Source organism: Vollenhovia emeryi, unplaced genomic scaffold (genome assembly GCF_000949405.1).
Source record: "Vollenhovia emeryi isolate VEMERY1.0 unplaced genomic scaffold, V.emery_V1.0 DF939136.1, whole genome shotgun sequence".
NCBI classification, from domain to species: domain Eukaryota; kingdom Metazoa; phylum Arthropoda; class Insecta; order Hymenoptera; family Formicidae; genus Vollenhovia; species Vollenhovia emeryi.
Genome location: NW_011967230.1, coordinates 1,208,261 through 1,231,608, shown reverse-complemented (window position 1 = coordinate 1,231,608; position 23,348 = coordinate 1,208,261).

Sequence of the window (23,348 nt, the reverse complement as noted above, 5' to 3'; positions counted from 1 at the left end):
CGACGTCGCTGGGGGCGGTAAGGAGGAGACGGTTTACGTTAGCGAACCGTAGAGGGCGGTGGCGTTACGTTGCGCGTTTCGCGGGGCGGACCGAGAAGATTGCGAGAGTTCGTTTCGCGCCGTCGCGTGCGGCCCTGCGAAGCTTTTAATTCGAATAAATCCGAGTTGACGAGGAGTCGGGGCCTTTTAACATTCCAACGATAACCGCGCCTCGCTTCGAGAGGTAACGAGACTCCCGCGGCCGCGTCCCCGCGTCGTTTCTCCCCGCCGATTCGGCCTCGCCGTTGCCCGAAGGAGGAGGGGGGGGGGGAAGGAGGAGGAGGAGGCCACTTGAAATCGCACGGTATACGCGTGGGTGAGCCGATACCCCGCGACTTTAAATCGATCTTCATTTGTCTCCGGTCTAAATAACAGCAATATGTCTCTTCACTTTCCCCAGATAGCCAGAGACCTGTCCGAGGCGCGGGACAGACTTGGACGGTTCGCCGCAAAGCTTATCGATGAGGCGCCAGCGGGAATGGAATACAATGGCGAAGCGACCGCGGAGATCGGATGCAACGTGCCGTTTTGTAATCACTCAAATGTGTGTTGTAAGTATTTTACGTGTTTATGAGACGAGACCGATTTTGTTTGGTTTCTACCAAGAATCTATAGTCACGTTAAAAAATTGTTCACGATACACGGAGTAAAGGAGTGAAGGAGTAGCTGTGAAAGAAACACGAAGCGAAAAAGGAAATGTTACATAAATAAGAGAAACACCGTCCAGTAAACGTTCTTAGTAGCACAATATATTGGCGTAATATTGGGTATACAAGGTGAATCCAATCTTTTCCAGTATTGGACCAATATTGTAGGATGGGCGCCTCCTCTTATTTATCTGCCTGTTCGGCAATATTGGTCCAATATTGATATCAATTTAGGTCTAATATTGATATATTCTGCAATATATTGGTCTAATATTGATATCAATATTAGACCAATATATTGCTAAATAGTGTCCAGTGCACTTCAATGTAAATATAATATTACGTTAATTATTATCGCGCAATATTTGCATTTGTTCCACGGCCAGTATTGGCTTTACATTGGGAAATATTTGCCAGTGCATTTCCAATATGACCAATATTGGACCAGCGTTCAACCAATGTTTAGCCAATGCATTGTGCTATTAGGGACTCATTTACATAAGATCAGTATTATAATTTCCCCATTCAACAATATAACACATGTTGTACATTACAGTTACATCGTTGAGTAAGAACTGTAACTGTTGGTGTTTACTGGGAAGCGTAAGGAGAAGACTGCAAGTAGAAGCGAGAGAAAAATTATTTATCTCGCTTAAGCCTGATCTGCAATGTGCTCTCTGATCTAGGGACATCCTATTTTGTGGCTAGTAAATAGGTTTAAAAAATTTGTGCAAATTTATAAACTGTACAATCGTACATTGTCAACAAATATTTTAAGCGTTTTGACTTGCTTATTTAAAATAGAACGTTTCTAGACGCAAAGAGCACATTGCAGATCAGGTCTTCACGTCTACACTTTTTCGTTCTCTTGCGGTATTTCTCCTACATCTACTTTTACTTCTTACCCCGCGTGTTGTGGACGTGCCTTTGTATCGGCGCGGGTTCTGCCGGCAAAACAATAAGTTCAACCTTTTCACTGCGGCGCACCGCATTAATACATCGAGAGACCGTCGTAAGCGATAGTTGCACATCCGTCGTTATGCTAATTACATTACTTACCCACGTGTTGTTCACTGAACAGGTCTCAACTGTTAGCTCATACTCAATGCCGTGGATATACGGCGTTTGCAAATGAGAGGCAATTTTTCCACGCCATATACATACGGCGTTCGCAGCGAAAGGGTTAACGCGAACGCGAATGATACCGGGATCTGTTTGCGGTATCCGAGCGAATCTGCCGCCAATCCGTTGTCGCACCGCGAGAGCAGTTTGCTCACTGGGCTGCTTAAGCCTTGTGTCCATGATCCAAGAACTGTGTCTAAGTTCTAGTTCCGAGAAATGCGTAGCCAATCACCTTGCAGCTTTTATGGAATAGCTGCAGGTTGATTGGCTACACATTTCTCGAAACTAGAATTTGGAGCAAGTTTTAGTATCGTAGACACAGGCCTTTGCTCGCGTACGACCTTATCCATCCTAAATCGTATCAAATGACTCAGCAGTGTCTCGCGTATATTTTTCCACCACCGGCAAAGCATTTCCCCCATCCAGTGTTCCATCCTTTCATAGAGCACATCTCGCTGATCGTAACAGTTAACTTCGAAACATTTATAGAAAAGCCGAAAGATCGCAGACAACATTGCGGTGTCTCTTGCAAAATTAATCATATTTTTGTGCAAGATTCTAAAAATATTCGTCGCGTTGTCGTCGAGTAGCAACGCCGCAATCTTTTTCTCTCTCTCTACGTGACATTTGTTCGCACGATACCGTAAGATTACGTAACTTTGCGTGTAAATCTAAGGATGTTCTGAAATTGTATTAGAGAGCGCGTCAGAGTCTGAAAGAGAAGAGTAAAAAAACTTTCTTTTGCAATTATACGCACGAATGGCGAGTCGACGCGACCGTGAGATCTGAATTGGTCCTCTAACGCTCGTTAAGCCATCGTAAATCGGCGTTTGGAATAAAAGGAGACGCGTATCTAGCGATACGGGCGGGAGGCGGGAAGGGGCGAGGAGGGAGGGCAAGAGGGAAGAGAGGAAGGCAGATGAATGTTCGAACAACATCGCGGCGGCAACGGGGCGGGGGGGCTCCGGAGTCCCGGCGCGCGTTCCTGCGACGCACCTGGGTCATCTCGGCGCCTATCCGGGACTCCGCTTTAACGCCGGCCGGACACTTTATGCCCCCGATTGCGGGCGACACCGGAACGCTCTCAGCTACACCCGTCCCAGAATCCTCTTCCGATCGCAAAACGACGAGGAGAGGAGAGCGCGATTTAATTTAAGGACCCTGTGCGCGAAGCCGCGCCGCGGCGCGCTTCCCTTCCGCTCGTGGCCGCGCGCGGTGCACAGTGCCGCCCGGTTCGGCGGCACGTTTCAATAATCGTGGGCACGACTACGACGACGACGACGACGAGCCTTCTCGTAAACCAGATCCGTCGCCCGCGGAGCGGCGAATCTTATCGGGGCGGAAAGGTAACGCACACGGTAATGCGGCATTTTCAAACGCCGCGCGGCATTTGAGGCCTGACGATCTCCGTCGGGGATCCTCGCCGAGGGTTTATCATCCGCGCGTTGATGAACATATTGCCGCTTTATGTCTGTCGCGGTAAGCACCGACTAACAGTTACGCAACATCGATATTATAATTTCCTACGCAGAGAGAATTTCCCTTTCTAAAAGAAGAGACGCTACCAGCGCGAATGTCGTTAAATATCGAACGGTTGAGGCCTCTTTTCCGCGACACCGATTGGTTTTCTCGGGGCGCGGTGCGCTTCACTTCTCTTTTAGAGCGAATGAAAATTTGCAATTTAGAAATGTACATTTGTATACACCAACTATTGAGGTAAAATCCCTAATCTTAGTAATTAGAATTTAAGTGACAACAATTTTTCTTTCGAAACATTTTCTCGATTCAATAGAATTAATCGTTCATTTAATCAATACCAATAAGTCCGCGGGATGATACACAAAACGTAGTAACAGTCGCGGAACAAAGTAATGTAAGATATTCAGTACAGACTATTTAATTTTGTAAGCGGGGCAACGAATTCTCAACGTTTTTTTGTTGTTTTTCACTCGGCGCGGTGACGTACGACGTTTTTGCGTGCCATCATGTGTACATACCTGAAGGTCGCTGGTCTATCACTCGCTCGCCGAACGTCGTGCCGGCAGGCAGTGTCGAGTGTCGTTACGTGCGTGGTGTTCTTTTTGTGTTATCGGTTCCCAAGACTCGATCGCGACGAATGTAGGGATAAATCGCTATTGATTTGTACACCTTTATCAGTAACAAGTAACGTTCCTCGATTAATTATTAAGTTTCTACAACTTGTAAGGAGAAACGAGTTCCATGTTGAGGCGAGGGCTCTTTCGCAACGCATACATAGATATTTCACGAGACTAACTCATCTGAAATGTGAATATAAACTGTGGTACTTTGTCGCGGTTGCATCTCGTTTACGCACCGCGCTTTTAATTATCTGTCGATTTCGTGAAATCTGTTCCATTTTCGGGATAAGAGAGAAATTTGTGCGACTTCGGCGTTCGCGCTGTAATTCGCTCTGTCGTTCTTCGCAACTCGAACGGACGGGAAGTAAAGAAAGTGGCTTATTGCACGTCGTTACATTATGTAAATGTAATCGAAAATTATCTCGATTAACTGTTGCAATTAATAACAACTATCTATCGCTGGAAATTTCGCTCACATAATTTATCTCGGGGATTAGATTGAATGACAAAGATTGTAAAATATCGTTTCGTTGCGGACTAATAACTACTTCTTTACCGCAGATTATGCTTCCGGTGCTCGCGTTGCGTTTTATATCGACAATTCAATAGTGATTTATCCATTCTTCCGAATAAAAAATGCAAGTTGTTAGTTTGAGTAATTTGTATGATAGAAAGTCACGCGATATTTGTTAATAATATTTCGTGCGTTTCACGGTATTTCACATCGCGTACGGGAGTGCCGGAAATTTCGCGCGATCGATGATTTTTGCGAGTGTTGTGTAAGTGCAACAAGGAAATCTGAGAGGAGGACGAGGCCAAGGAGGCATCGGGCAACGGCGGAGAAATGGTGAGGTAAGTGTCTTACATTCTTATGTTATTTGCTACTTGTGTAAAATCAAGCATCTGTTCTGTGTTTTATTTTATTTATTCAAATGATTCGAACGAGGATTCGAATGAGAGACAAAACCATACGTACAAAATTTTGTGAGTTTATATTTAAAAGGAAGACTTTAGTATTCTATATAATTATTTTTATAAATACCTATTTTAAGAAATATAAAATATAAAGTATATTTAATACAATAATTTCGATTTTACATAATTAGTGTATAATAATCACATAGGTATTTGTATTTTTACAGTTTAACATATACAGTTAACGATGTACAACTCTGCTGTTGCGAATCAGTGAGTGATAAGTTACTTTTTATTTTTGATTGACGTTGCGCATACAATTACTTCTTTGCATGTATACAAATTCCTAAAAATATACAATGCCCAACTACAAACTGCGCGTGCGAAGCGCGCGTTTTGTCATTTCTAGTTTTCTCTTAAAATTTACGCTGACAATGAAATAATCGGGGGACAACATGGCGTCTCGAAGAGTTGTATCGGAGTTTTTGAAATTTTACCATACATTTTACCACATTTTTATTTTTAAAAAGTTTCTCTTAAAATTTATCTTGAAAATCATGTTATCGTAGGACAACGTGGCATTTTAAAGAACTTTATGAGAGCTTTTGGAAATTTTACTGTACATTTTACTAGTAATTATACTTAGTATACATTTTACTAGTACTCATAAAATTCTTGGAAATGCCATGTTGTCTCACGATTACATGATTTTCAGGATAAATTTTAAGAGAAAATTCTCTCCCTGTACAAGTGTTATATTACATTTCTTTTGTCGAGCGGGAAATAATAGTAGTGTTGTGTAATTGTTAGTTGGTGCTTACCGTGGGATACATAAGTCCACGATCGTAATCTGATGCAATCCGGTCACAAATGAATAATATTAAATTACGAAAAGAATGAATGATAAGCAAGAGATAATCACATATACATACATATATACATATGGCATTCAACCTTAGAACACACATATGTATCTGGCAAATCCTCGCCCATTCGTAATTTTCGGTTCAATTGTTCCAAAAATGTTTTCCATGAAGTTATATTTATAATAATTTTCACTTTGTCCAATGTCCATTTCCACCAATGCAGATTAATTTCCGGTTTAACTTACTTTCGATTTTTTCCTAGTTTTAAGAATCAGAAAAAGGTACAAACTTAAAAATTAAACCGTACTAAAAAAATTTTTTGCTAACCCAGGTAGATTTCTAGGTGTCGCAACAAAACTGTATTGCTAGTTTTTTGGATCTGTTAGAAAATTGTTTGTAGCCTGCAAAATTTATAGCAGCAACATTCCAGTAATACCTTCTGGAAAGTTTAAATTTCATGACTAAATATTAATCATTTACCTTGGTTGAAAATGAATTTCGGTACCATAACTAGAACAATCTTTGTAAGGAATATAATTATTTATGTGCCACAATCGAACGTTATAATGGACGGGCGCCACAGAAAGACTTTCTTCCTAACACTCGTTAATTCAGATAAAAATTCTGTTTCTGATATTAAAATTGATTAAATACAAAACATATGCGACTTTGCAGTATTGCTTATTCATTTATATATCTCGGTTATTTTTTTCGTACTTAGAAAATTGTTGCTGCAGTTGCAAGATAATTTTTTTCAGTGCGGGATTACAGTTAATCTGCATTGGGGAAATTGACACAAGACATTTTCCCATATTGTAAACTAAAAATTGTAAACTAAACTGTAACGAAAACATCTAGTTCTGCTAAGTTGAAATCTGTTCAGCTTTGAAAAAGTTATAGGCGTTTGAAATTGTGAGGGGTCTGTGAGACCCATGTGCGTGTTAGCCGAAGTTTTTTTACGCGCGTGTTCCAGGGTTAAATGTTATATCTTCCATGTACACACCTGCACGATTACGTGGGTTTTGCGTTTCGCATTCCTGCTGCAAATTATACGCGCGGAAGAATCAAACCGTGTAAGTAACAATGTCGTAAAAAGTCGGTGGAATCGCGACGCTGTTGGATTACCGCGTTGGATTTCGGCGTGGCTGCGTGAGGCTGTATTTGAAATTCAAATAAAGCGGTAAGAGGGGGCTTACGACGGGCTTAAAGTCGACGTTACTCGGCCGTAAGAATCACGGGACGTCTCTGCCTGTTGAGGAAGGTGGGCGCCGTACGTGTTAAATTCACGGACTCGATCGGACGCGCTCGAGCTCGTCAAGTTTCTCTCGTTCTCGCGCGATACTTTAAAATACAAATTCCGATCCGTTATTCCTTTGTTCTTCCCCTTCGTAAAGTTAAACATTGTCAGCTCCTCCTCGCCTGCCTCTTCGAGCGTCGCTGGAACTCGACGGATATCCAGCAACGACTTACGCGCTACGAAATCGAAACCGGGGTCACGACCGAGTCGTGCTGGATAGGAGTCCGAAACGATTTAATGTGCTCGGCGAATGGCGGTCTTGGGAAATCGGCACCGCAAATACGGCGGGATTGTGGAACGGAGTCCGGGGAGAGGGGAAGATCTGGCGGCGGAGGAGACGGGGGGGAGGGGGCGGGGGGACCGCCGGAGCGAGGACGAACGGTTATGTCGGGGGTGGAGGATGCGGGAACGGAACCCACGTAGCAATCGTCTTGTCTTTAAACGCTTCGTAAAAAAGAGCTGGACACGATTTACGCTTGATTACAGCCCCGGCGCGGGGGTCAAAAGTCGAAACGAAATGACTATCGATATCGATGGGAGCGAGCAAGTGGAGATTATAGGTAACGGCTAATAATGCGGCCCGATCTCTGCTCTCCCACTTTGCCCTCCCCCTCCTTCTTCCACCTCCTTTCCCGTCGCAAGAACGAGCCGCTCTAAAGAGCGCTCAAATGCTCAATCGGTCTTCTGGCCTCCTGCCCCCCCCCCCACTGATGCTGTCCCCTTTTGCCGCTCGCCGTCTCGTCTACGCGACAGGCTCGACAATTAGGTGCCCATTGAGAATTGAAATCCCGTCATTTATGACCGAAAATCCGGGAAAATTCGTCGCGCTTTATTCGTCGCCTTTCTTCTGGACGTCCGAGGCTCCCGAGCCTTCCGTTCGACTCTCGTGCCGTTTGCGAATAAATCAGGATTCACCGAACCGACACCGAACCGGTTTCGACTGTTCGGCGTCTCGATTCTTGCGGCGACGAACCGCGCCGCGTCGTGCACCCCGCGACAACACGAGCGCGCGGCGATTCGCGTGAGACAGCCTCTTTTTCCACGTGCCTACGTAACCGCGTCGGGATGATCGATTTCTGAGATCGCCCTGTCCCGAGAGGTGACCATTTGCCTCCGAGGGGAACCCCCGAAAACGAATCTCGCGCTCGCGCGCGAGAGAGAGAGCTCGCTAATCGATCGACCTCGCCAATCGATCGACGCGCTAATCGATCGGATCGACGACGAGCGGACGCGGTGCGCGAGCGCGACAAAACGCGCTCTCGTCCCCCTCGCGCTTTTCCTTTCTCAATCCCATACACCAAGATGGCCGCCGGCGCGGCGCGGCGGCTTGAACGCGCGCGAGTGGAGGCCTTGGAGCAAAAAAGGACAAGCGTAATAACATAGTATCGTTAATGGCCGGGCAATTTCAACGTGTACGAGTGCCCTCCCTTTCTCTCCCCTTCTCCTCCTTCCCATTCCACCCGCCTCCTCCTCTGCCTCCTCCTCCTCCGCCTCCTCCTTCTTCTTCTTGTTCTTCTTCTTCTTCCCCGACTCTCAGCCTCCCTCTGTGGCCTTTTCTTTCTCTTCCTTCGCTCTCCTCCTCTTTTTCTCCTTCTCTCTTTCCCGCAACGTTTCGCTCCTTCCCGTTCGCCTCTTCCTCTTCTCGTGCCCCCCTTCTCGACGTCGCGCCAAACCACCCTGCGTCCCTTTTATGTCGCTACGCGAGCTTCATGCTGTTCTCGAACACGCGCGCGAGTCTTTTACCAAAAGAGGACCGAGTTCATAGATTTCAACGGTCACGAGACCGGGGACTCGTGTTGATTCACCGCTCCTCTTAATACCAGAACGGCCACATTCGATTAGGGAGCCACGACTCGACCTTGCTCCTTTTATTAATTTTTTCTTTTTTCAACGTCACTCGCCGAACTTGCTGTTCGACGCTTTTTAAGCGGACAAAAAGTAGATACTTCTGCTCGGATCTGTTAAAGAGTTTTTTTTTTCAAAACTATTCAAAGCTATTTTCGCTCGTTTCGCTCGAAAACGCCAGGTCTCGTTTCGTTTCGCGTATTTTTCGGCTATCGCCGATATAAGCGTCATTTTGCAGTTGCAGTTGTTACCCCCCGTGAATTCTTCATACGTCGTTTTATCAAACGCGTATCCACTTTTATAGCCGTTGAATTATTCCCGGCGGCGTTAAATATTTATTTTACATTTAGAGAGGTGTCATTGTGATTCGGTGCGCGGCTGGAAATTGTGCCCCATTTAAAAAAAAGAGAGAAAGAGAGAGAGAGAGAGAGAGGGAGTAAAATTCCGATCGTTCTTATAAATATATAATGAAAAGGACGCGTAACGCGCACGTCCGTCGCATGTCGGGCGTTTAAAAAAAATATACAATCGGTGTCCATCGCCAAGAGCGACCAGCCGCGCAAATGCGAGAACATCGGTCGGTCTCAATTATTCAGGTAATTCGTTGAACATCGGCGGCCCAATGACTGGCGGCCGAATTTCTTTTTGTCATTCGCCAGGCGCGTTTTCTCTCCTCGTGCCCGGTTGCGATCGGTTTAATCGACGCGACGCGCGACGCGTACCCGAACATTTTGCGAGACGCCGAATGTTTTTGCCGCGCAAACCGAAAACGCAATTAACGTCCTATGTCGCGCTTTATTTAATGCCGATGCAGCTCGACGTATCTTCACCGACAATGAGCGATAAAACGACATTTTTTTTCTCTATGCGCCCTCTGGTAAATACTTATGTTTATTTATATCAAATGTCACGTATCATATAGTTTCTTTTATGATGAGAGAATTAATACACGGAGAGAATTTTCTCTTAAAATTCACCCTGCAAATCGTGTAATCATAGGACAACATGGCATTTCGAAGAACTTTGTGAGAGTTTCCTGAAAGTTTACCGTACATTTTACTAGTAAATTTACAATTTACAATTGATTTCTGAAGATATAAATGTAATTAGATCTCCAAGGGATCCAATTCTACCCCTCAGTTGTAGATTCAGGACGTCAAGGTTTTATTAGTAAAATGTATGGTAAAATTTCAAACACTTTTATAAAATTCTTCGAAATACCGCGTTGTTTCACAATTACATGATTTTCAGGATAAATTTTAAGAGCAATAACTTCTAATTGATTTCTGAAAGTACAATATAATTGGATCTCAAAGGGATCCAATTCGACCCCTCAGTTGTAGGTTCAGGACGTCGAGGTTTCACTAGTAAAATGTATGATAAAATTTCAAAAACTTTCATAAACTTCTTTGAAATACCGCGTTGTTCCATAATTACATGATTTTCAGGATAAATTTTAAGAGAAATAACTTTCTAACTGATTTCTGAAAGTACAATATAATTGGATCTCAAAGGGATCCAATTCGACCCCTCAGGTGTAGGTTCAGGACGTCGAGGATTTATTAGTAAAATGTATGGTAAAATTTCAAAAACTTTCATAAATCTCTTTGAAATACCGCGTTGTTCCATAATTACATGATTTTCAGGATAAATTTTAAGAGAAATAACCTTCTAATTGATTTCTGAAAGTACAATATAATTGGATCCAATGCGACCCCTCAGGTGTAAGTTCAGGACGTCGAAGTTTTACGCCCTTAATGTTTCTATTCGCGTTCGTTTTCGGGCGAAATGAATTTTTTGAAAATAAATTTGAGACGTTCTTCGCCTAAATTCGGATTTTCCGATGCGAGGATCAGAAGGGACTCGGAATACACGCGGGAACTCGGTACGATCCGGCCGGGCGATGGACGCATGTCGGTGCAAGGTAAAACAGCCCCGCGCGCGCGGTCGCCGTACACATGTGCGTGCACTTGCAGCCGTGCATCGCCGGCACGGCCGTGTGCGATACTTGGGCGCGATGCCGAGATTAAACCGTGCACCGGGCGCGATTACGATCCGGCTGTATCCGATTGGCCGCCGCTTCGTCGAACGGCCGGGGCGGAGCGAGCGTAATGAGTTTCTAGCTTAGTACTCTCTCTCTCTCCCTCTTTCCCTCTCGTGCGCTCCGCGCGCACGTTCGCACTCTTCCGCCCGCTTCCTCTTGTCTCGCTCGTACCCGCACGCTCGCTCCCCCTGCCCACGCAGCCCCCTTTCCCTTCTCTCGCGTACACAGCGTGCACGTGTGTGCAACATGCGTGCTGCACCGATACACGAATCTTCTCTCTGGAAAGAAGTACGCGGCGATGCTTGGCGCACTTCTTTCGTCCCTCCTCGCGATTTTGCTGGCAAAGTTCCCCGGCGCGTCTCTCGTTCGTACCCGGCGCCACGATGCAATTGCGCCCCGGGCACGGCCATTATCGGGGAACGTTTTAATGCCGCGCGCACCGAGCTGTTCTTGTAAACTGTTCGCCGTGCGATTAAAGTTTCACTCAACGCTCTTCTGATTCGGGAGCTAGAGGAACGTCAATAAAGGGTAATGGAAAATGAGCGTCGATGCCTCGTGAGTCAATATCGAGGTGAAATATCGATGGGAAAACGCCCAACGTTAATTCGGCCCCGATATCGATACGCGCTCTCGAGGAGCCCACCGTTTCGCGAGTGCGCCCTTGATTTTATGTCAACGTGATATACTCGAGTATCCGCGGAGCGCGATTTATTTATCGCGCGCGCCGCTTTTGAGTTGCGTTCGCAATAAAATTGATTCGCGCATTACAAGGAGAGCACGAAAAGCGTTATTGGCACGTACGTCGTCTTGCATTCTCCGTCTATGATTTATATCGGAAGAGATCTCTCTCGGGGGTTTTCAATTATTTATTCTCTTCGCACAGAAAAAAAGAATATTCTTCTTTTGAAAATGTGTTTAGTTTCAACGTGAAAATCTTTAAATGAGATTATATTGCGTTGGAGGAAGAAAAACTTACTTCAATAAAGCAATTTTATATAATTCAATCAAGAAAAATGTACGCTTATTATTTAACAATAATTTTCTTGAATAGAAAGGAAACAATATTGGGTATAAAATAACACATTTTTTAATCGAAGATTGTAATGATTTTATTGTCAAAATAATTATATTGTATCCTTGAAGTGACAATTATAGTATTTAAATAAGATCGTAATATTGTTGGAAGGTAGCTCCTGCACAAAGTAGAAAAAAATGAAATTTAAATATGTTGTAGTTTCGAGTTTCATCTATTAGTACGCGAAATTTTAGACCCGGTCGCCGATGAAATAAAAGAAAGAAACAAATGTTAAAATTGTACTTTTTAACTCAGAAGTTGTGGGCCGATCACTCGCAGAAGCACTTTGAGGGTTAATGTAATTTCATATAATAGAAACAGTAGATCTTTTAATCTCATTTAAAGATTTTCACGTTGAAACTAAACATATTTTCAAAAGAAGAATATTCTTTTTTTCTGTGCGTAGAGAACAAAAAAACGAGATAAACGTAATCAATGTCACAAGGATTCAAATGCGCTATTAAATAAATGAGGTTGCCTCTGCAAGCAAATACTTATTAGTAAAGTAAAAAATATATAACATTTTGAGGAAATCTGACAGCTGCTTGAGATTTGACGTCACATATTTTTAAATGTGCACATTAATAATGCATGAAGTGATAGTTTTAAAAGTCATGAATTTATACAAATAAAAGAGGCCCCACCAAAGCACCCATACTGTCCGCTCCTTCGTGCAGGAGCCATCTTACATGCTTCTAAAAAGGTTATAGATTGTTGCGTGTATATAAAACAATGAACGCGTTAATTTGAGTTTACAAGAGTTGATCCGACACTTACTTATTTTCTATACGCGTTAATTATTTCCGCGCGCTCAAATATTTCGAAAATGCGTGCATATACTATTTTTTTCTGATTATCTAACTCTAGCGGCATTTCACTTGTCTTCTGTATATATTGCCTGTGTACTCTGGGGGAAAAAACAGTTAACAACCCATTTGGGGCCCACAATTAGTAATCGAATTATTTGGATTGTTCGCAACACTCTAATCCTTTACGAATTTTACCCCGCGTAAAAAAACCGGTCAAAATTTTTCCCAGAGTAGAGTTACGAACAATTCAAATAACTCGATTGCTAATTGTGCGCCCCAAAACGGGTTACTGTCTTTTTTTTCCCCGAGTATCAAGAAGAAATTTTTAAAGAACATATTAAGAGAGACCAAGACATCTGTTCCGACACTAACAATGAGATACGAGCTGTAATTAGACGTAGCGCCGACGAGTGTAATGAAATGAATAAGAATAATTCGACGTGCACGGTAAATGCGAAAAAGAAGTGCAACGCTCACAGAAATGTGAGCAGCTGCGCTCCGCATCGTCCTTTCTCCCTCTCGTCAGCGGTAATTGTGATAGCTATTTATTGTCGGTGCGCGATCCCGAGCCGCGCGCCGGCCTCCTAACAAATTATGTAGAATAACGCAGCGTTAATTACGGCCGATTGCGATCGCATGATGTGATATTACGAGATGGGCCTTCGGTTGCCACTGCACGGGCAATTTGTGAGTCCGCACACGAGCGTCGGGCATGCCCATTAGTTTCTTTATACGCGGCCCCGCGCGTAATCGGGCTCTAGTTGCGCGCACCTATTAAATTCCATGGTTTGTTTGTTCGCTTTTTGACGGCCGGCCGGCACGCTGGCTGCCTCCATCCGGAATGGCCGTTCCATCGAACGAGATTGAATCGAGCCGTGGCCTCCTCTGATGAGATTTGTGTGCAAAAAACGATTAATACCTCGTTTCTCTCGAATATCCACTTAGGATACGGGAATTGCGAGACGCGTCCCTTAAATCGCCGGTATACGTGGTGATTTACATGCGTGCCCAATCTTCAAATTTTCGGTTTGCAATCTCTTACGGTCGCGCGTGTCCTCGGCTTTTATTTCCCCGCGGAAGGGAGAAACGAATGAGCTTCGTCTCGTATCCCTCGTCGAGCGTACATGAAATTTTGGCAAAGCTGAATTAAAAAATTTTCGAAGGCGGAATTTTATAAAGAAAGTAAAATTGTAGAACTTCAACGTCGCGGAATTGCTGACCCTTTACCGAATGCCTGAGAATTGTTTTACGTGGAGCAACGTTTTACTCCAAGTTGGTTCTTTGCGCGTGACTCCTGAAAATCGATGTCGACACGACGAATCCGTGAAACATTTAAAAGTTCTCGTTGGTGCGCCTCCATTGTTGGCCTAATACGAATGAGCCGGTATCCTTGTCGACTCTGCATTCTTCATGAGAATCGCACTCCACCTAAAACGAACGTGACAAACACCCGACGTTTGTGGTAAAAATATCTATGTTCCACGGCAGTCATTGCGTAGTCTCTTGTTGTGCATAAAGTCTGCTTTTCTGAATTGCTTTTCGAAGCAAAGTGCACGGTTTCGCGTAGACATATTAATAAAAAAGAAGCAAGATTATTGCAGCAATTACAAAATGTGTGCGATAATTTTTTGTGCGATACGAAACGAACGAGACTATCCCCTTTGTATCAACCCTGGACTAGACTTCAATCCATTTACGGCAAACGCGAGCGATTTCGGGTTAATCATTATTCGGACGACGCGAGCGGTATGCATTAAAGTTGATTTCTTTCCTCGCGGAACGGCCTTAAACCTGCTCTTTGGTGGCCGTGGTGGTATCGCATCCAATCTCGGACAACCGCGATCTCCCGAAGCTTAGTTCCCGGCCGGGAGAAAAGAAACGTTAGGGGTCTAATCGCGTTAGGTGCCCGGCTCGGCCATGTTGCTTTCTGGTCACGTACCGCCGTAAAACAAAGGAACATTGAGCGAGACCTCACGCAGGATACGCCCCTTAATATTTAATCCCTCATTATTGGGCCGAGGCCGAGCTTTTGAGACAATTGGCAGTTTTACTAGCCAATAAGGTATCGCGGAATACCGGCCGGCGGAAACATTACGATCACGCGTGCTGATCACACCAATTCCGGGGCAAATCTAACGGAGATCGGAGAACGACGTACCGCGCGATTACCGCGATAGGGTATTACGTCGGCGTAAATTCAAGAGTCGGGTTAATTGCGAAAAGCTAATAACGAGGCCTTAAATTAAATTGGTATGCGGCGTATAGAGGACGCACAAAAGAAATTGTTCCCCCCGGCCGATTTAAATGTTTGCGCGGGCACTGAAATTCAAAACAGACTCCCAAAGAATCGAGACGGCGGCATCAGGCGACTTTCCGCGCTTAAAAATTGCAAGTATGAACTACGCGCGTGGCTACATTGTCCCCACGGCGTAGTTACTACGGCACTGTTCTTGACCCAGGAGACCTGACATAATGAAATTAGAGTTCTCGTTGACTGAGGCGAGGTCCAACGTCGGGAGAGTGGCGCAGCTGTTGAAATATCACTGCTTTTGCAAAAGGTGGAACAGCCACTCGAGCGGTTGGAGAAAGGGGGAACGGATAGACGGAGTGAGGGAGAGGGCGCGAGAAAACGAGAGAGAAATTGCTAGGAGACAACGTGATCGAGCACCGGACATTGCGCGGTATAATGAAAACATGGCCGCCACCTGAAAATCCCGGATGGTTAAAGTTTATCTCAGATCGTGCCGTCACTTGTTAAAAAGCGACCGGTTTTGTTATCTCTTAATTATTAATAACTGAGGCGTACAACGATCGACAATTAGCAAAACGGTCTTATTAGTTTAATATGGAATACTTTTTTCCAATTGATTTGGAAAAATTACTATATTAATAAAATCGTCGTCCCGGCGATCGTATTAATCCGATTTTTCCATTTAGCGGGAAACGCGGCGACTTTGTCCTACGGTAGAATTTCATGGAGCTCGAAATTAAATAGAATTTAATCTCGGGGCGCGGTCGTAGCCCGGAATGCACAGAAGTCTGGTTTACGTCATCCGTAACCACTTAGCGTATTGGAGTTTGATTTATTTTCCGAGCCAAACTGCTGCCTGGGGAGGGTGGCTACCCTCTCAATGTACTCTATTGTATTTCTATTAAGTCCCGAGCACGTTCTTTCGCCCCGCACGATCGTACCGTATCTCCCGACGTTTCACCCTCCTATGACGAGATCGTCGGTCGCGCTGGCACGTGTTTTTTAAACACTTCTGCATCGGAGAGCGCCAATCTAATCGGAGAGTCAGGAAAAATAAGAGCCAGTTAAGTACAGAAGTGTCCAAGATTTTCGCTAGGCAAATATCATATTATATATGTATCGAAAATGAAAATTCTAGAAAAAGAAATTTTGATACGACGATATATTAATTAACACGGCGATCGAATAAGTTTTCCTCCCTTCTCATCTTTTATTTCCTTCGTTCTCTCGTTTTATTACGAGAGATCGGCGTATACGCCACTTGAAACTTTTTTTACGAGGCAACGGTACAAAGTTAGGGGCACTTGACGCCGCGCCAGGAGCAAACGTAATATTCCATTAAATTGCAATTACCGCCGACACCACGCAGGAATGCTTTATACCAATTAGAAATTTAATTAATTAATTAGCTGACTTGTAACTCGCGGAATGCCAATGAGACTTTTCGGACGATGATTTAGATGAAGACATCGCGAGACGGTAAGAGCCGCCGAGACATAAATCCACCGTAACGGATTAATTTCATCGTGCCTTGAGAGCAACGAGTATTTAATCGTGCTACACCGTAACGCCGGCTGAGCACGATATTTACGCGCTTCTTAATCTCGTTCAAAACCTAAATGAGTTAATTGGCAATGTACGATCCTCGAATCCTGCGCTCACGGTGAAACGGGGCAAGGAGGAAGGACTGGATTGGCAAAATTGAAAAGTGCGGTACACAAATCTTTCTCGACGAGCGCCACCAATTTTACAGCTCATTTTCCAACTTGACAATTGTCATTCGGGCATTTAAACCTCTTCGCCATTTATACGCGTACACAGAGAAAAGGGTTTCTGTGGATTTAGTTTTCCTATTTATTTGATTAAAATTTGTTTCATTGAAACAATATATTCTTCATACGAAACATTGTTCGTTTGAGTAAAAATTTTGTTGTTTCATTCAAACAATCCCTATTATTTGATGGAAAAAACACTATTATTTGAAGTAATATCTTTCAATTAAATAATTATATTATTTGGCCAGGCGCCTATAAAGTTCGGTGCTGCCACTAGATGGCCGCCGAACTCGTAAGTAAAATCACACAGTATAATCATCTAATGGTCTATTATTTATAGCTGAACATAGTGTACTAATTCAGTGTTTATCTTTCTTTTTCTAACGTAGAAGAAAAAAGATGAATGTATGTATTGGTAAGCAAGAGGTTGCAAAAAGCAACCTAAAATGTTTGAATAAAAAGAGAATATACCTTTTGTTTCACACAAATGATTTGTTTGGACCATTCCAAGTATCAAATTTGTTTGGATACAACCAAATTTACTAAATCCAAAGCAATGATTTTCTCTGTGTATAATCCGCGCGATACAGCATTAGTTAATCGTTTAATTCGCAAGCGCGAGCTATTCGAAAAGAATTTTTTTTCCAAAGATAGAGCAATTACCTTGATCGGCGAAGCAGCGTCGCATAATGATTAAAAAATTGCAAACAGCTTCCCAACTTTTAGCCGGCCAGCTTGCCAACGGAAATTAAGCATTCTTTTATCTCCGCGCGACGTTTCACGCGTCTCAGCTTGGAGTTCCTCTTAATCAATCAAAAAATCATGAAGAAATGAATTAGGTAGTAACTCTCGGAGGAATATTTCATGGGAGATGAGATGCTAAGCCCCTTCGTTTGATCTCTCGGTCGAAAAACGCCGAGATCGGGCCCGTACAATTTTACGCGCGACCCGTGCCACTATCAAGGTCTCGCAAATTACGCGGGCCGCCGTATTCCACGCCGATTGACGTTCATAATTCAAATTTCGGGAATTGCACGATCGTTACAATTCTATTAATCGCCGGGGTCGATCGTTACACGCGATCGAAGGCGTAACGACACGTCGGGGGCGCGGGATAAAATCGGCACGCGGCACGCGAGCCGATTCCAGAGCGCGGGCGGAACGAAAATTCCGCCAATAACAATAACAACGGGAAGGGTGGTCGATATAAAGATAGGATGGAGAACGGGGCAGGGAGAAAGAGCCGGGAGAGAATGCGCTCGCGGTGATAAACTCCTCGGTAGACAGAATACAGATCGAAAGTCTGCCGGCTAACCGAGTTATCGTGGCCTCCGCCGAATTACTGCACCCGCTTTCCCTCCATTTGGAAAATCCCCTGGTACTAAATAAATGTTTCACTCTGGCCGACTTGCCCGGTATATTTATATGCGGTGTTGCGGCGGCAACGGCGGCGATGTTAACCCCCCCTCTACATCCCTCGGCCGCCCTCTGCGCGCCTCCTTCACCCCCTGCGCAGCCATATGTACTTTCCGCAGGAGGTCTCGGAACCGGCATCGCAGCCCGCAACAGCGGAAACAACGGTTGGATATAGGTGCCCGCAAGACGTACGAGGCTATCGTTTTCCTCGCGTAAAACTTTTCCACTCTAACGTGAATGTTTTAGGCGAGCTTCCGGCGGAGGCTCCGCCGCGAGAGGGGGAACAACGGTATTAATCCTTCCGTAGATCGGGGGACAATTACGCTCGTCACTTTTTCCGATTCACGACCGTCTAATTTCCACGACGCATCGACGCGCGCGATTTACGGGGACGCCGGTGGTTATCGGCCCTCGCGAGATAGCGCGCCCGGGCGATAACGATACCCCTAAATCGACGCGAATCTATACCCTGCACCCCCCCTCCCCACCCGGCACCTACGGCGCGACGCGAAACTTTTTTCTCCCTCTCTGAATGTTTCAGATATATATTCGCCGACTGTGCCGCGTCGCAAACTCATAGGTTCACGTAGGGGCCCCACCAGGGCGATTCTCGGTTGGCCACGAAGTTTAAAGTTCCGCAGTCGCGCGGCAGAAATCGGGGATGCCCCGTGGGGAGACAGAAAGTTTCGCTCCGTCCGCCATATAGTCTGCACCGGGTAATTCAGAGATACGTCGATTTTCCATTCCGGCTCCGGTGTCCGTGACTGTCCCGCGCATGAATGTTTTAGTGGAGATAAAGCTGCTCCAAAGTGACTCCCGATCGCTTCGTTCGACTCTCTACAATCCGCTGTTTCGCCGAGTGAAATTAATTTCGGCCGACCCGATGCATACGGGGCGCCCCGAACTTACGCTACGCGCGATAACGCGATGCCAATTTATCTCGCATTGTTGCTCTCTTTTTCGTGGTATTATTGAAAACAAGTATGCTTCTTCAGATTGCCAATATTTATAATAATAAAATTTCAAATACTTCTTCAATTAGAATTGGCCAGCCATTTGGTCGCCATTGCAATTTTTCTATATTTAATAAAATTTCAAGTCGGAGTCCTGGTCTTACATCCCTCGGCTCCGGACGTTAGTGAATTTGTACTTTTAATACTGAACGCCATTTCGCGAAAATGCGGTTTTTACTTGCACTTGACACAACTCCGTAACAAGATCCCACTTGATAAGGACCTAAACCGAAGGTCGGAACGTTGTGAAAGCGTATTTAATAAATGTGGCCGGCTGAGGTCGATTGAAATTTGAAATTTTATTATTATTGAAAACGTTTGAGTAAGCATTGCGTATAATTGCCGTGCGATTTTCAGACAGTGCACAGTCACGCGAATAAAATCGTATACGATTATCATTACGGTGTAAATCGCGCGCCGAGAAGGAAAAGACGGAAGTGGCTACGTCGGTGCGCGCGCATAACGAAAGCGAACGATTATTCTCGGGGAGCGTTGCACTGCATGTTTTAGCATTAAAAAATTGCCAGTTGCGAAAACGGGCTTCGCCAAATTACTTCGTATATCTCAGGAAATTGCTTATTATCTAAGAGAACTGTTTCTCGAAAGAGGCTCTCGGCGCGCTTTACATTCGGCCACGTCGACTATCGGCGAACTAACGGCGAACTCGTAAACGGCGAAATTTAAAAATAGATTATCCGTAAAGCGAGGAATCTATTAAGACGCGGGGGGTCCGCCCTCTCGGCCTCGGCGCGCGTACCGCTGGATATTGCGTGCAACGCCACCGAGCTTGGCGCACAAATTGCAGCAGGTAGAAATTAAATTGCAGGCATTTAAAGTTTATCTACCTTTCGCAATATGCGCCCCGCCTCTCCACCTCTCGCGCGAGAAAAGCTCCGTCGTCGATCACGAGAGCGAAACGCCGAACGCTATCAACCCGCGTTGCGAGCGAGCTTTTACTGGCCGGTCGGCGATGCGCGGCGAGTGTAATGGAGATCCCCGTGGCAACCGAATTTACATTCTGCGTCCTAATAACGAACGAGCGACACTTGCCTTCGCGAACGGCCCGTCGACCCCTCGATACACGGTGTACGATTTCACAGCGAGCTAATATCGCCCAAGTGAAACCGCGTTTTCCCTTCCCGGGCTAGAGATTCGTCTCACGATCAGCGATTGAGAACCTTTTGTCGACGTTAACATACTGAACAAAACACTTTCGCTACCGTAGCCAGTCATGATTTGCTAAAAATATTGTACTGCGTTCACTATAAATTTCTAAAGCACAGTAAACGGTTTGCACCTAACACAATAGGCACAGTAGCAAAATATTAGCTATCGCAACTAAGTATTAACTCACAAGTAGATTTAATATCGCCAGTAGTTTAAAACCAATGATATGTAGTTTTTTAAAACGGCCTACACTGGCCAATGTTTTTATTTAAAAAACCACGACGTTTCGGTCCCAGATTTGGGCCCTTTTCAAGTAATCTGTTCACACAATTGTTAATGATCTCATATCGTTCGTTTGGCCAATATCGTTACGTTAGTAAGATATTAGTCAAAAAATGATTGCACTCTTTGGTTGAAGAGTGCAAAGTCAATCGAAGTTGCATTGTTAATTGTTAAGCGCAAGTAAAAGTATCGAGAGATGTGTGGACGAGATATCAGACCGAACATTATAAATAAATATTAGCTGTCCATATTTTACAACTGAAATTTAGTTACCACACGCAGTTTTCAGCTACGGCAGCCACATTCTTTTTCCGTGCAGATAAGGTTAAATATTTTCTTCCGACATTAGAATTGTTACGCGATTGCCTTACACTTGAAAAGGATCGGGATTCCCGGACGAAACGTTCTGACTCGAACAAAGAAATTTATTGCCAGTTACGTCGAATAATTGCACCTTTTATTGTTTTCATGCATTGGCGAAGACACGAATTTTCAGTACATAGATATTTCCTTTCTTTACTTGCTGTCGCGCGCAATTAATCGTACCATAAACCGTATCCGATTCATTTCTTATTTATAATCTACGACGGTTCGATGAAATTGCAGCCGCGCGGGGGGGCTGGCAAGTGCACCCTCGCACCTTCCTCGGCTCGTGGCTGCTCCCTCGCGAACAGGGCTCGCGCACAAAAGACCCGGGGGCACCGAGGGGTGTAGCGGACCCCCGCGGGCACGGTCGCACGAGCCGGTTCCCCGGGGAGACGCGCGAGTCGGGGAATCATAACAATTTTGGGGGCACGGCGGAGGTAGGTGTCGCGCGGTTCTCACATGGGTGCGCCGTAACGAAATTGATGTCTCTGTTTCGTATCACGTTCCGCGTGTAGGCCGCGAATAGGAACCACGGGAGAGGGCGCGTTCTCCTTGATTATACTGGCGAGGACAGCCCGAGGGGGGACGTTCGGGCTCGGAGCCGAATCGTAGAACCGCCTGGTGTTCCTTCTGTAAATTGGTGGATCGCTTACGATCGCAGTCACCCGTTAGAGCGCACTGCCGCCGCGCGTGTTTTCTTCGATTGCTCTGTCATATGTGAGCAATCGGTTAATGGAGTCCCATTACCGCGCCAAGATACCCCGTAATGCCCAGCCGCGGGGCGCACTGTCGATGTAATAGCGTCGTAATTATGAAGATGTCCTCCTCGCGCGAAAAATGATTGAAAATTATTGACGACGGTGGGTTTTTTTTCGGTCGATCGAAACTGCCGAGGGACGCGCGAGAGGCCTGCGTCGCGATTACATTACGTCATTAAGTTACATTAGGAGTCGGGAGAATCACGAAACTCGGATAGAATCTTTCCTATTTTATTGAGAAGCAAGATTGGCGGTGTATTTATCGCTTTCCCATGATGAACCAGTGCTGGGAGTCGCTCCTCGGTAATTTTCACCCCTTTCTTTCTCGTCCCCGAGCGCGGAACGGCGCTCGGTGCATCAAAAAGCCCACACCCTCCTTTGCTCCAATCAATTATTTATCGTAGCTACTGCTTCGTGTTATGAGATAAATATTCCGTCTGCGTAACGTGAGACTTGCACGAGCAGCGACAGGGGCTGATGCGAGTGTTCCCAAACGATTACACGAACGCGTAGCAACAGTCTCCGATGCACGTCGGGGACCAATCTCGAGCGAACGGCACAGGACCGTCCCTTGATTGAGTCCCCGCCGTGGAAGGACCTGCCGCCTGCCTCTGTTCATTGCGCATGGATGAGAATGGGGAGTCGCGTCGCGCTGCGACCGTTTAACGTTCTTTTCCCATAATCGAAAGCTCGGACGAACGTTGCCCGAGTTCTCGAAAACAGATTCGCACGTTCTCCTGGACGTGTCACGGACACGACAGTTTCGCGGTACCGCGAAGCGCGAGCGGTGATAAAAGTCAGAAAGCTCTGAATAAAGGATGGCCCCCCGCCTTTCGGAGCGCCACGCGCGTATGCTTGGTTTTTCACGTCAACACGTCTCCCTGGCGAATGCCGCTGACGAACGGTCAACCCACGTTTTTCTTATACAACCCGTCTTTTTACCGACTCTCTCTCTCTCCCTCCCCCCTCTCTCTTTCTTTCCCCTCTCCCTCTCTCTCTCTCCATTCCACCCGCGTATTTCACTTGCGCGCTTCTCGTGTGGGGTTTATACCAACTCCAAAGGGTAGCATGAATTATTTGGGCGGCGGTGAAAACGTCTAAGTGACACATGGACGCCTGACACCTAAATTGATCCTCGATCGGAACGCACCGGATCGCGTCGGAGGTCGCACCGTTTCGGAAGGGGACCGATTTTATAGGAAGTGTTGTAGGAACGTGGAGGTGGAAGCAGAGAGAGAGAGAGAGAGAGAGGGGGGGGGGAGATCGTGCGAGGGTAAGGCCTCGTGCATAATTCCCGAAGTCTCTGCGAAATCTCGTTAATCTGCGTTTCGGATGCGCGGATCAATTTGGATCGAGGAGTACGCGCCGCCGATGGTATAATAACAATAAATCGCTTTAGTTCGAAAGGCTCGTCGCGAGAGAGGATAATTTTAGATACCAAGAAGGAGAATAGTCCCTTTCGAGACAAACCGCATTTATAGACTAATGAAATTAGGCTGTCGAGGGCCTCTGACGACCGCGCCGAGAGACAACGCGGACAAACCGACGAGTAAAATGGCACT